The 15,505-nt window shown below is 35.8% G+C and overlaps 1 protein-coding gene across 2 annotated transcripts in view; it reads right to left on the bottom strand.

Annotated features, from left to right (window-relative positions):
• The window catches only part of GAS2 (growth arrest specific 2), a 148,228-nt gene extending 134,647 nt beyond the window's left edge, over positions 1-13,581 (bottom strand). Inside the window, exons 1-2 of one of the 2 annotated variants that reach the window (XM_036862312.1) lie at positions 13,533-13,581; positions 9,808-9,851 (exon numbers count right to left, since the gene is read on the bottom strand). The gene's annotated coding sequence lies outside the window, so the exon portion shown is untranslated. Of the gene's footprint in view, positions 1-9,807; positions 9,852-13,532 lie in introns of those variants that run through there. The other variant, XM_036862313.1, reaches the window with a different exon arrangement.
• Positions 13,582-15,505: the final 1,924 nt, after the last annotated feature.

Here is a 15,505-nt window from a genome sequence, read left to right as displayed (position 1 = left end):
TTTCTCCAAAGAAGACATACAGATGGCCAAGAAGCACATGAAAAGCTGCTCAACATCACTAATTATTAGAGAAATACAAATCAAAACTACAATGAGGTATCACCTCACACCAGTTAGAATGGGCATCATCAGAAAATCTACAAACAACAAATGCTGGAGAGGGTGTGGAGAAAAGGGAACCCTCTTGCACTGCTGGTGGGAATATAAATTGATAGAGCCACTATGGAGAACAGTATGGAGGTTCTTTAAAAACTAAAAATAGAATTACCGTATGACCCAGCAATCCCACTACTGGGCATATACCCAGAGAAAACCATAATTCAAAAAGACACATGCACCCCAATGTTCATTGCAGCACTATTTACAATACCCAGGTCATGGAAGCAATCTAAATGCCCATCGACAGAGGAATGGATAAAGAAGATGTGGTACATATATACAATGAATATTACTCAGCCATAAAAGGAACGAATTGAGTCATTTGTTGAGACATGGATGGATCTAGAGACTGTCATACAGAGTGGAGTCAGAAAGAGAAAACAAATATCGTATATTAACGCATATATGTGGAACCTAGAAAAATGGTACAGATGAGCGGTTTGCAGGGCAGAGGTTGAGACACAGATGTAGAGAACAAACGTAGGACACCAAGGGGGGAAAACCGCGGTGGGGTGGGGATGGTGGTGTGCTGAATTGGGCGACTGGGATTGACATGTATACACTGATGTGTATAAAATTGATGACTGATAAGAACCTGCAGTACAAAAAAACAAACAAAGAAAAAAAACCAACTAACACTAAACTTTCTTTGGGTTATTTGTATGGAAATATGCTAATATAAATGTTTCAGACATTACCTGAAATTTCTAAAAATCTTATATGTTCTGGTATAATGTCATAAGTCATAATTGTAGTTATTACTTTAAAATGTATATCTCAGGAATAACTAAATTTTCTTGTCAATTGCATTATTATGAACTTCCATCAAATCTTTAACCATGGTCATTTTTAAGTCTTTTGTCATTTACAGACAGTTCTGGGTGTACTCTGATGCTTTTGCAAAAATGTTCCTATAAAAGGGTTTCATCTTCAAGGAATTCATGGAAAAGACTCTGACAAGTACAGGTTTCTGGTAACTGACTATACTGCTGAACTGAATGAATAAGCATTTTCAGAACTCTAATGGAAAACTGATGAACTCATAAAAGTGCTAACAAAAGATCAAGATGAAAAAAAAATTAATTACATGGGACTGAGTGAACTGATGAAGATGATTATAATTTTTGTGACTTTCTGTTTGAATAAAAAAAAAATCCCACAAGGACTCAGAGGCAAAAAATATACAAATCAATTTTCACTGCAAAGTAAAGGAGCTGTTACAGTGGAGGATTACTGGACTGAATGTCAATATTATGAGATAGTATGAGTGTGTTTCGTGTTTGGTAAATGCAATCATTGTTGCTTTTGTTGTGGTCATCCATTTACAATGCTTGGTGTCAGTTTATTTATCTCTTGTAAAAAATAAAATACAGTGTGTGTGTGTGAAAAAAAAAAAGACTCTCAGCAAATCTAAGTTTCATCATGTTCCATGCAAATTAAGATGCTAGGATGAAAATAAACATGTATTAGCTTGAAAATAAAAAGAAAAAATGAAAGTAGGAAGGGTTTGCACTGTATTCCAGTTGAAATAAAGTATAATGACTGAGATTCTGACATGCTCTTTTAGTACCAGAATAACATTTATGCATCAAAATCTGCTTATGATGCACAATAAATGTACTAATCTTGTATAACAAATGTAGCCACTAACTGTTCTTTTACATATATTGAATAGGATCTTTATCTTTTACATATATTGAATAGAAAATCAAAAGAATCTTTTTTCTAGAAACATCTTCCCTTTAAGTACAATTTATTCTGCTAGCAATAAATTAATAAAATGAGGCATGCCTTGTTCTTTCCAAGTCAAAGTCCCTAACTTCATGGAACTTATATTTCACCAAAGTGAGACAGAAATTAAACAAATAATCCAATGAAATTAATCCACAATATATCAAGTGATAATAAATGGGCTCTGCAGAAAAATAAAATAAGGGTAAACGTGATAGAAAGTGCTGAGAGATGGCAGATGTTATAGGTGGTCATGGAAGGCCTTGCCAGTAAAGTGACAACTGAGCAGAAACCCAAGGAAGTAGTGCACTATGCAGATCCCTAAGGACCATTGCAGACAGGGCAACAACTAGTGCAAAGTCACTGAGGCAGGGGAATGCCACAAATCAGATGTTCCAGAAAATCAAAAAGGCTCCTATGGCAGAGATGAGTAAAGGGGGAGTAGGAGATAAAGTCAGAGCGATTGAGGGGGGAGTGGAGAGTTCAGATCCCATAGGGCCTTGTAAGCCTTTGTAACTTGCTTTTCTCTCAAGTTTGAGCAGAGGGGTGACGTGATCAGATTTAGAGTTTAAAGCTGTCACTCTGATTCCTGGGTAGACAACAGACTGCAGGAGGACATTGATTACGTACAGGGAAACCAGTTCAATGGTTATTGTAATAATCCAGATGACAGGTGAGAGTGACTTGGATGAGAGGGTTAGCAATGGAATTAGAGAAAGGAATTGGATTCTGGGTATCTTTTGAATGGTTATCCTCTTCTCTTTGATTCACACTCTTTTCCCTCAGTTTATTCATTTTGTAATAAGGCAGATGACTTATGTGAGCAACAGATCTAGTCTAGAATATAACATCATCCATGACATATTTCACTACGATTTTTATTTTAAATTATGATTTAAATTTTATCACTGATGGCTGGGTAGGCAGTGTGAGAAACAGACAAGGAGGAGCCTAAGATTTTTTGTGTAAGAAATGCTGCAGTTTACTGAAATGGAAAAGACTTTGGGAAGAAGTTGTCTTGTTTTGTTTTGCCTTATCTTGTTTTGTGTGGGGTGGAAATTAGGTTTCTAGTTTTGCATAAGTTAAGTTTGATATGACTATTTGGTATCCAAGGGAAGCTCTCGTGTGGTCAGTGGAGCCCAGTAAAGGGTGAATCAAAAATAACTGAGTCTACGGTGCTTTGTGTCCACCTAGAGGGTGGGATAGGGAGGGTGGGAGAGAGGTGCAAGAGGGAGGAGATATGGGGATATATGTATATGTATAGCTGATTCACTTTGTTATATAGCAGAAACTAACACACCATTGTAAAGCAATTATACTCCAATAAAGATGTTAAAAAAATTTTTTTTTAAATAAAAGAAAATGGAAAAAAAAAAAAAAAAAGGAGCTCTGCACAGACGTGACCCTCAGGGCAAAGAGCCCTGGCATCAACAGTAACAAACACCCTCAAAGCTTCTTATGCACGTTAAAATTTGAAAACCTTTGCCAGAGATTAAAAATAATAATAATAACTGAGTCTTTTAAAAGGAAATCTTATGTGTACACACAAGTATTCAGTTGTCTCCATTCCTCTTCCTCACAAACACATCGGATTACTTAAAGTTTCTCACCTTAAATACTGGGGAATTGCTGAATAAAAGTAGAAATATTAATTGTCATTTCTAATTGTTTAGCTACCAGTTGTTATAGAACTCTGGGGGAGATCCAGCTCATTACTAAACTGTTAATTTAAATCCTAATAAAATGTATTAGGAGTAATGGATGATTATGGGCCAAGATATGATGTTCACAAAATTGAGCCGCCCCGTTTGACAACCAGCGCCCGGGGTCGAAAGAGTGTAAGGAAACAGTTGTCATGACCCTGAAGGTTAAGAAAGAAAATAAGCTCATAACGAATCTCTGGTTCAGGAGATAACCTACTGTTTTTTCCTTCCCTGCTATTAATATTTTCTCTGTGCATCTTTGCCTTCTTTATATTTAGAGTTTAATTCACTCTCTTTGTGTGTTTGTGTGTGTGTGTGTGTATACACACACACACACATATATGTATATTTCCCTTTCTGGTCCAGGTAAGTGTAATATAGCGGCGTTTGATTGTTTTTATGCTGTCTTGACCCGGTTTCCAGGTCCTGGGTAGAGTCTGGTCAGCTCCCCTTCTGAAGCAACCAATTAAGTCTGCACCGTGACCAGTTCCCTTATTGGGCTTTCATACTCTGAACCACAGTGCACTTAACCTAATCTCCATGGGGCCAGGAATCAGAACGAGGGAGAACCTTCCACCCCGTAATGCCCTGGGGGTCCACAGAAGATTTCAAATTAGCCAGTTCACAGGGACTCAAAACTAAACCCAGAAGTTCGCCATACAGAGGCTGCTCCCTACAGCTCCAGCTTGCTGTTACTCTGTCCCAGGGTAAAAGTGCTTATGCGGCTCTGCCTGACAGCCTTCTTTCATTTGGAGCTGTAAGAAGGAGTTCTGACTTTCATCTATCCAACTGTCAGTGTATTTTGATGTGTCCTGCCCTGAAAAGAAACCTTACGTTTTTTAAAAACAGGAAGGAAGGAAGGGATGGAGAACTCTGTTTTTATCCTGACTACTTCCCTTTCTTCATCTCATTCACACTCCTAGAATTCTCTCCTCTTGTATGATTTCTAGATTCTTTCTGCTTCCTTGTCCTTCTCTCTTAAAATGTTCCTTCCTTCTCACTATCTCCTCTCTATAAAAATACAATGATCATAATTCCCTGTGCTCATGAATTTCTGTAAGTTATCCCAAAAGACTTTATAAAAGTTAAAACTAAAAAAAAAGAGTAAAAATTATTAAAACTTTAATAGAGTAAAAGTGAAAATGTCAGGCATAGAGTGTAAAAGCTTGGAAGTGCTATAACACACACACACAAAATAATAACAGACACCATTAATGGGAGAGTAATAAGCAATACCTTTGCGTGATATCCATTTTAACTTGAACTACCTTCGACTATTTCCACCATCAGCAGTTTTCTCTAGCTCATACATCTTATGGCTTATGAATAAAGTGTGGAGGTGGTTTTCATTTGTTAATACTGCTTTACCACTTAGTTGTAGATTTGTCAAAGCCTAAAGTTTACTTCTCGATACTTTTTATTTAAGTTTTCTTAAATTCCAGTAACTCTTTATAGTTTACCTGGATTATACATTGTTCTTTTTTCCTCCAATATGTGAACACTCTTTTTACATTAAATTTCTCCTTTACACAATTCTTTTTTTTTTTCCACATCAATCCTCTTTGCGTCATCAGATATTATTTTCAATGTTCTATGCCTTAGGCAGATCTTCCTAATTGCTGCTGGTGTCTGTCATATGCTGAATTAAGAATAATAGCAAGGGAGGTTACCCAACTCTCTTCATTAATGACATGTGTTGCTGCAACTCATAAGGAGATGATGAAAGCTTCAAGTTTTCAGAAAATACAGCCAAGTTTAAGACCCAAAAAATCTAAGCCAGAATCAGAAGAGACAACAGCAACTAGTATATGCTATGGTTTTACAGTTTGTGGAAATTATAGGTGTGATGAATAAAAAGTTCCAATTTGTTTTGGAACATTTTTAGTTCCTTGTTCATGAATAACTTTAATCTGCAGTTTATTCAGATAATATGATACTACATAAAGATATTTTTACTTTTTAGTAAATAAGAACATTTTTATGAAACAACAAGAAGAAAGTATGATCCAAGAAGCACAGGAAAGATATGCAACAGACATAATGTTTATTTAATATTTTTCCTCAGAATTTTAAAATAATTTATAACATCTCGTATACTCAGTCTTAAATATTGCACTAATTTTGCTAATTAAATTTTAACATTTAGTCTTAAATATATAAGCTAGAGACATAGAAGGTAAAGAAATAAGGCTAGGCTCTGTACCAAGAAAGTATATGATTTATATCTTATGGTTTGGTTTAATTTCTTTGCTGAGCCAGCAGAGGAGACATTTATGAGGGCTGCCAGAACATACATTAATTTTTCATTGAGGCAGATTTTACAAGTGGAACCGACATTATTTATGGAATTATACAGAAGTTCTCACAATAGAGACGCTAATGTTTTCCAAAACAAATTGGTGATTTTCACCGCCTGGGGAGTTTATTATTTCAACAAAGTACAGTATTTTGGTTTTGTTCTTGTTTTTTCAACTTTGGAATTAAAGAGTGGATGGAGACTCTGATAATGTTTTTGGAATGCTTCTTGCTGTATCACAAACTTCTCTCAGGAGTTTCACAAATATATATATATATTTGTAACTATTAGGAAATCTTTATTAAGTAACCTAAGCTGGTACCATGGGAATACAAAGATGAATTAGAACGACTATTTCTTTTGAAGAATTGTCCATTGGTGAAGGAAAGAGACAAATGCAAATTAGCTTAATGCAGAGTAAGTGTTAACTATAGATATTAACAATGTAGAGAAGAGCAACCAGAAGCAAGGGTCAAGCCTGTCGCTGCAATCAGGGGTAGGTGAGGTTTGGGGTGAGCCCACCCACTTGGGTGACCCCAGTATAATGTAAGCGGAGTTGAGCCAGGCATGGAGGTGTGAAAGTGTAACAGTCTTCAGGAAATGAGAGGCAGTCTGGAGAGGCTGGGGATTCAGGTGACAGAGGACAGTAGTGGGATGAGGCTCTGATCAGAGTTTAGATGGTCTTGAATACCATATTAAGAAGTTTAGACTCTGAATAGCATAACTCAAGTTTCAATTCAATTAATTTTCTAACAGATTTGGTTATTAATTCAGGGGTGCACATCACACAACTACACTTTCTCCTCTGGTGAAAATTTTCATTTTCTAACCATTAGAAATAGTTATATAGCTCTACGTTAACCATAACTCTTTATGGTCTATATTTTAGTTTCATAATAAAGATTCAGGGATGCACTTCACATTGGGAAGGAATCTCCTTTATCAGAAAAAAATAGGTAAATTTTCTATTATTTATTAATTATTTCTCATCACTTGGACCTACAAGTTCTTACAGGTTATTTTATACTTATTTAGAAAGAAAACTATTTAAATAATTTCAACTAGAGGGGTTTAAAATATTATTAAGTGATAATGACCATTATCACTTAATAATTAAGTGATAATGACCTCATAGTATTTGGCCAGGTTTTGAATTAAGCACCTTCACCCAGGTATCACCTAATGCTCCAGTTACTATTGCTGTGTAACAAACCACTCCAGATTTAGTGATGTAAAACGACCACTATGTAATTTTGCTAATGAACTCTATGGAAAATAGCAGACAGAGCACTGCAGGGATGGCTCATCTCTGTCCCACAATGTCTGAGGACTCAGGTAGGAAAACTCAAACAGTTAAGGACTGGAATAATCTGTATGCTCTGTCAGTCTCATATCTGGGCTTGGATGAGTAGCTTCTCCTTGTGAACTGGCCTTCTCAAAGCATGATGACCAGATTCCTAAAGGGAGTGTTGTTAGGGCAATGTCCTGAGAGCAAGATGTCTAAGAGAACCAGGTGGAAGATGCATGGCCTTTGAGGATCTAGCCGCAGGATTCACACAGCATCCCTTCTGTCGTGCATTATTAGTCAAATTGGCCACAAGTCCATCCTTTCAATAGGAGGACTGCCAAATATTTCTGGGCCGTGTTTAAAACTGCCATACCTAGTATCTTCATCCTAACTCAGACTATTGGCTATTTGAAGATTTCTTCTCTCTTAGACTGGGTCTTGCTGATGCACATTCCATTTTATTCATTATTTTATCCCTAGGACATAATATGGCACATAGTATGGGTTCAAAAAGTATTAGCTGGAAAAATAAACTATTTCCCAAATGCATCTTGCTTGCCTCATTTTTTTTGTCTTGCCAGTCCTGACAGGTAGAATATCCCTTTCATTCCTCTATGAATTCATATATATATACACATATATATATATGTATATATATATACACATATAATATTTGAATGAGAAAGAAGAACTCTTTAATATCAATTGTATATAGTAGCTGTTCTAGGTGCCTTGCAAACATGATTTTATTGAGTCCTCGTAACAACTTTATGGCAAATATTATTATCTCCTGTTTATGAATGAAGGAATAGACTCAAAAGTTTAAGTAACTTGCCTGAGGTAAACTTAAAAGCAACAGAAGTATTAAGCCCAGGTGTGTTTGATTCCAAAATTTTGCTGAGCTTAACAAACACTTACTAAACACCAACCACGTATTCGTGGTTATGTTAGGAACCAAAGGTACAAAAACTTAGCCCCTCCTTTTTAGCAGCTCAGAGTCTAATGAAAAGAAGTCTCACCATCAAAGAAAGTACATAATTTTTTCCACTCCATCACCTTGCATTCCTCTATCCTGTAAGGTACTGTAGAAAGTACTGTGTACATTAAAAATACCATTAAGAGGCAGTCATCCCAATTTCGTTCCTTTTTATGGCTGAGTATTATTCCATTGTATATATGTACCATATCTTCTTTATCCATTCATCTGTCGATGGACATTTAGGTTACTTCCATGTCTTGGATATTGTAAATAGTGCTGCAATGAACATTGTTCTGAATTATGGTTTTCTCAGAGTATATGCCTAGTAGTGGGATTGTTGGGTCATATGGTAGTTGTCTGTCATACAGAGTGAAGTAACTCAGAAAGAGAAAAACAAATATCATATATTAACGCATATATGTGGAATCTAGAAAAATGGTACAGATGAACCTATTTGCAGGGCAGTAATAGAGACGCAGATGTAGAGAATGGACATGTGGATGCGGTGGGGGGGGCAAAGGGGGATGGGATGAATTGGGAGATTGGGATTGACATATATACACTACCATGTGTAAAACTGATAGCTAGTGGGAACCTGCTGTATAGCGCAGGGAGCTCAACTCGGTGCTCTGTGGTGACCTAGATGGGTGGGATGTGGGGGGAGGGAGGTCCAAGAGGGAGGGGATATATGTATACATACAGCTGAGCCTTCATTGTACAGCAGAAACTAATACAACATTGTAAAGCAGCTATACCCCAATAAAACAAACAAACAAAAACCAAACCAACAAACAAAAAAGAGACAGTCATCTCATTCAAAAAGGTTTAGCTGGAGCTGAGATGCACAAATCCACTTGAAATGTAATTGGCCTGCGTATTCTTGCCCTTTTTGTGGAGGAGGGACCCTGCACAATGAACCCAGACTACTGAATTCAATCCTTGCAGTAGCAATATGCCCAGCCTGGGGATGGAACCAGTTGGTCCGTGTCATTTAAACATTTGCATCGTAAAAGGAACCTAACTTCTACTGAAATGCAGTAAATAGTAAATGACAAATTAACAATCCAACCACAAGTGTTAAAAGAATCTAGAAGTGAAACAGATTACTTTCAGCTGGAATTATCAGGAAAGGCTCATAAAAGAGGTAGAATTTGACTTGCGTTTTGTAGCATAGAAGGAAGTGTTTCATGTGAAGCAGAAGGGAAGACAATGATTCCAGGTACAAGAAACATTAGGCACAGCAGTTGAGAAAGGAAAGAACAAGACTGTTCTGGGCTAGAAATAAGACTAGTTTAGTAAAATTAGAGGTAAGGTGCATTTTTAAAGGAAACATCATAAAATAAAGCCTGCATATATTTGTGACTATTTTTGAGCTCCTATACTACACAAAATAATATTAGCTCCCTTTCACTGAGTGCTTTGTATTATGCAAAGCTGGTGAGTCTTATTCTGACGATATATAGAAACAAATGAGTAAGCAGAAATGAAAAAGAAAAAAGAAAAAAGGAAGGAAGATAGACAAAAGGAAGGAAGGAAGGAAGGGAGGGGGAAGGGAGGGGGGAGGGAGAGAGGGAGGGAGGGGGGAAGGGAAATTTTAGAATTAGAAAGCAAACTTGGCAGTGTGCAAATACTACTTAACTAAGCCACTTACCATGGGTAGTGCATAAAGTAGGTTTTTGATTTCTGGATTATTGCCTAAAAGAGATGCCATACAAAAACAATTTAGCATAGTTAGTCAAATGTCTTATGACCCGTTTCCAAATACCCCACCTTTCAGAAAATAGACTTTTCTTTTGGCAGTTTCGATTGCCTATGTCTTTTAATGCTTGTGCTGGCAGTCTTTCCAATGTTCTGTCATCTGGGTATCAGATTAGTGTTCATACTTTATGTTCCTCAACCATCTACCTAATGAGATTACAAAATTCAAGAACACATAAAGTTGAAAATACTTGGACTACTAGAAGTTGAGTGCTAGATTTAGTGTCCTTTAGGCTATAAAAAGTAGAGAAAAATAGGGGAAATCTGGCAGCTAGTACAGGCAATAAAATGTCAACTGATCTTAAAGCACACTGTAGAGGTATTCAGTCATCCTGTTAAAATTAAATTAAGCTCCTCCCCTTTTAATTAAAATCTGTAAATAAACTAAGTAAAATCATCACATCAGAGAGCTAGAGAAGAACATGATGTCCACTTTAATCACTTCTCATTTTACAGATTTGCAGATATTAACTGATATTCTGGTTGGGCAGAGGATAAAACACCAAACTTTTTTCTCACTAATGAATACAATAGAATGAATACTGTTTTTAACAACCCAAAACACTAGGAACAGAAAACTTTATTTGAACTAGAAAAAGTTAAGAATGTTACCCTTTAAAAATTATAATTTTACTAACAAAATTTTTTACTATAAAGTTTGGCATTCTTGATTTGCTTAAATTATATTGTTGATTGCCATCCCTAACTTTATAATATTTCAGTAACATTATTATTTAGGAAAATATTTATCTGAAAATTTTCTCAATACTTCCCATTACACAGTCAAATTTAATCTGCTACATATATATACATGTGTATATATATATATATGTTTTTTTAAAATCTTGCCTTTAATATTATCGCTACCTTCCTCTTTCTACCCTACAATCCTCTCTGTAATTTTGTCTTGTTCTGCACTCTTGGCATTTAGCATTTTCTAACATCCTGAACTGGCCATGGGATACTGAAATGTCTTCAAATGGATCCAGGTTCTACCAATATCCTGACAACAGAGATGTTGCTCGGTTGTATACAGTCCCTCCTCTATGTCCAGCATCAATAAAACAGATGAACACAAAAATTATACAAACTAGGGGAAAGGTGAAGATACATCATATTCTAAGATAACCAGAAATAGGGGTTTTTACCCACTGGATCTGCTTGAGATCTGCAAACTGTTAGAAAATTACAACATTCATTAATCCACTCAAAAGAAAAAAGGGAAAAGAAATATTAACTACAGCACTTTTGCTTTAAACACCCCTCTTGCCCCTTAAGTGGAGTATTTCACTCAAACCTGATGGAATATTCCCTTTAAAGCTTTCCTTTATGCTTAAAATTTGGTAACTAACTGATAAAAACATTACCAAAAGAATTTTTACATACCCATAAAATGTCCTGTGATATTGTGAATTTTGTTTTAATCACTTATTTGGCTTATTTCAGCCAGTTTATTTTGAAATGTTAGGAATCTTTGGGGAAAATACTTGACATTAATGGTATTAACAGACTAGCCCAATCTAAGAACTTAGATTAGGTCTGGAAGTTATTAAAAACAAAAAAGTTTCTTGATAATTTTTCCACTATATTTGTTACTCAGAGAATATTAATTAGGAAAATCAACTCATCTGTTACTTTTTTAAGGAAAGTTTAAAATGAGTTTACATGTGCATATGCATGTATTACACATGCCTATTTTTCTTTGCTTTCCATTTCCTTAGCTTTATTTTTTTATATATTAATTCTCTTAGGACATTTCTGGTTATATGTCTGGAAACTTCAACCATCTAGAAAAAAAGAAGGTTGGGAAATAATGAAAAAAATGTGGTGAAAGAATTCACATAAAAGTTTTGGAGACTTGAAAATGGGAACAACAGACACAAAAAATTACTGAACTAGAAAAAAATAGGCCTTCCTGGCAGGTACTTATATAGCAATATACTGATAACTGTGGGATAAAAATAAAGGCACCCAGACATTATTACAGAGTTCTCCTCCAAGGAATCAAACTTCTAATTCAAAGGTAAAGAGAGATTGTGATTCATATTTTTTCTTTCTGCTTTAGACATTAGAAAAAAATTAACAGTTGTAAAAGAAAAATGAAATCTTAAAAATAAATTTAGTTCAATTATTTACTTCAAGTATCTTCTTAGGAATTTCATCCTATTTACTTTTATGCAAATACACACATATACACAGAGGAGGATGTATAATCTGTGTATTGATATATAATGTCAAAACTATATATTATATATTCAATTTATTGTCAATATGAATCTCATCATTGTCCCTTATATACAGATTTTTTCAATAGGTGTCCAAGCAGTGGAAAAAATATAAAATGACAAGTCAGAGAGGAGTTTCTTCCAGTGGGATTAATTCCAGTATGTAAGTAGTTTCTGAATATTAGCAATCCAAGAGGTATTAAGTTAAATGTTAAGATTCTGGGAATTGAATTAGAGATTATTTAAGGAAGGGGAGAAATTCTTGTTTAAATTCTTCCCTTTGAATAATTCAATCCATGTTTTTAATAATTCTCATGCAACCAAGATGTCTTCTGGAGTTACCATAGTATTCACTAATTACTAATAAAATATTCTATTACCTAATTTGCTAATCCAGGGGATCCTGAAGAGTGTGAAGAAAGACAGTAATTTGGGATTAAAAAACAAATGCATAAGAGTTTCCACTGAGCCGTGATTTGCTCTGAGATTTTTTTCCCTCTTTTCCAATTACAGGCATTAGCTAAAATCAATACCAATCCACGTTCCATTCCAAAGGTCAAGAGACTTCCCTCAATCACTTCAATGAGAATATGCACAGTAATTTTGACTCTTTTCTCCATTAAGATCTAATGATTCTTCTTCAGAAGGAATTTTCAAGTCTGAGCACCACTCACTCCCCACCACTTCTTAATGTTTCCTCTGCTACTTCCTTAGTGAAACTGTCATTTTGTGCACCTGGACTATTGCAATATTTCTCTAGGGGACCTCCATCTCTAGCCATTTGTCTCAGCTGGCTACAGCCAATTCTCCACATTGCTTTATAACATATATGATCATGTCATTCTTGTGCTCCAAAACTGTCAATAGTATCCGAAAGCCAATTGAACACAGACCCTATTCCTTACTAAAGTATTCCAAGGTCTTCACAAGCTGGGTCTACCTACAAACACTCCTACCATTTTCCACACATGAGACGGGAGATTTTCAGAATTATAGATCTCACAGATTTATAATCTATCTTTTATCTAGCTATAGATATATGCATATATCTATATATGTGTACCCATAAACACAGTTTCTAAAATAGGTGTCTAAGATAATTGCAAACTTTAAAATTTTTCCAAATTAAGAAAACACAAAATTGCCATTTAACATCACCTTTACTTTACAAAAAAAAAAAAAATACTTTTTCCCTTCACTTAAATTAACTGTTTATGAAAACACTTCACATTGTTATGTCACTTATTTTTCATATATCACTGTAATAATGATGACTTTGTCATATATTGGCAGGAGTGTCTGGCAATGACAGGTATTTGGGAATCACTGCACTAGACTAGTCATCATTCCCTAAAAACATACTGATTGGTAATATTATGACTCATAGACTTACATTAATTATGAGAATGGTTGAAAACTCAGACGACTGTGTCAGTTAAGGTCTTGGCAGGAAACCAGCACAGTCAGCAGGGATTCTGAAATAACAGGGATATTTGCAGAAGCAAGGCCAGGGTTAAGGAAATCAACAAGGTATGTTAGGGCATCCAGGGATTAGCAACAGCAGGAAGGGCTGCGGAGAATAATAGGTGGTATCAGAGGCTCAGGGAGGCCTCATGGCATTTTTAAATGAAAGAACCAGAATCCTGATGCCTTAGCAGAGAGCAGAGGAAGAAAACCCTACATCCCTCTCCTCTTTCTGATTGCTAATGCCTCTCACTGGTCGATTCAGTGGCAAGTCAGAGGGCAAGGGAATAAGGCTGACAGAGTCAATAAGGATCAAGCCAGTCCTCTGCACAGAATAGGGAAAGAAAGGAGAAAATGGATGGGGTGACATGGGAAGGACAAATGGAGAATAACTAGCCAACTAATTTTCTTCCTGTCCTATTTGTAGAAATTTAAGGCAAGCTTAATTTGAATTGCAGTGCCCTTTATTTTGCCATTTTTCCTTAGCTAATTGTGTTAGAATGCCTATGTTAGAGCAGTGCTTTCCAATCTTTTTTACGTTATGGCACATGTCAGTCAATCAGAGGATTTGGGATGCATACAAACAATCCCGAATTTACAATGGTTCTACTTATGATTTTTTGACTTTACAATGGTGCAAAAGTGATATGCATTCAGTAGATTCATACTTTGAATTTTGAATTTTGATCTTTTCATGGGCTAGAGATATGTGGTCTGATACTCTCTTACGACGCTGGGCAGCAGCAGCGAGCGACACCGCCCGGTCAGCCCTGCAATCACGAGGGTCAACCACCAATACACTGACAACCACTCTGTACCCATACAACCACTCTGGGTTTTTTTTAGTATAGTACAGTGTTCAATAAATGTCATGAGATAGTCACTGCTTTATTATAAAATAGGCTTTGTGTTATATGATTTGCTCAACTGGAGGCTAATGTAAGTGTTCTGAGCACATTTAAGGTAGGTGAGGCTAAGCCATAATGTTTGGCAGGTTAGGAGTATTAAATTCATTTTTGATGAACTTGAGATATTTTTAGCTTATGATGGGTTTAATGGGACAACTCCATCGTAAGTTGAGGAAGATCTATAGGTAAAAGCCTTGGTGAAAAAAATATTTTTTTGCACTCTCTTTGTACTATGAATAGACATGATTCTACATATTAAATTTATATGAAACTTCCCAACAACAATTAAAACTGAATTTTTTAAATAGGAAAATTAAGCTTGCTTTCGTAATTTTTTTTAGTATTGCTTTTTATGCTTGAAATGGTCAGTCACAATTCCTGATCAAGACCTTAACAAAGTTCTCTTCATATTCTTGAGTCACCATTGACTAGAAATGTTGTTGGTAAAACTAAGTAAAACCATTTTTATAGCCTTTTAAAATTTATAAGAATGAGATTATATTTAAAGAAAAGCTCTTTTTTCTTTTCTTATGAAGGCAATATGTTAAACGTATACTGTGATGATGAAAATGAATTTCAAGTCCAAAAAACAATTCAAATCAGGTGTTCCGAAGTTTTAATGAAGTTCTAATTTTCAGAGTACACATGCATTGTCAGGGCAGTCCTTCTGCTGCTAGCTTTGAGGCCACTTAAAGTCACATCCACTGCAAATGGAAAGGAGTGTCTCAAATTTGTGAAAACAGAGATTTGGAGCCATCATCCAGATCTGTGCCCACAAGGAGATCTCATCCTCTAACCCTTCCTCCAACACCTTCCTCTGAACTCACTAGGGTTTGCCCTGTCCTTGTGGACATCTAGAACTCCTCCATTAACTTCTTGATGGGCTGCACTGCGCACTCACTCTAGACACTGAGTAGATGCCCAGGTGGCAGAGCATGTCCAAAGAAGGACTGAAGAATGGTTATCAGATCTCTCATTATCTCAGTAATGACTC

The sequence above is a fragment of the Balaenoptera musculus genome, chromosome 8 (genome assembly GCF_009873245.2).
Source record: "Balaenoptera musculus isolate JJ_BM4_2016_0621 chromosome 8, mBalMus1.pri.v3, whole genome shotgun sequence".
Lineage (NCBI taxonomy): Eukaryota > Metazoa > Chordata > Mammalia > Artiodactyla > Balaenopteridae > Balaenoptera > Balaenoptera musculus.
This window is presented reverse-complemented; position numbering and strand designations above follow the sequence as displayed.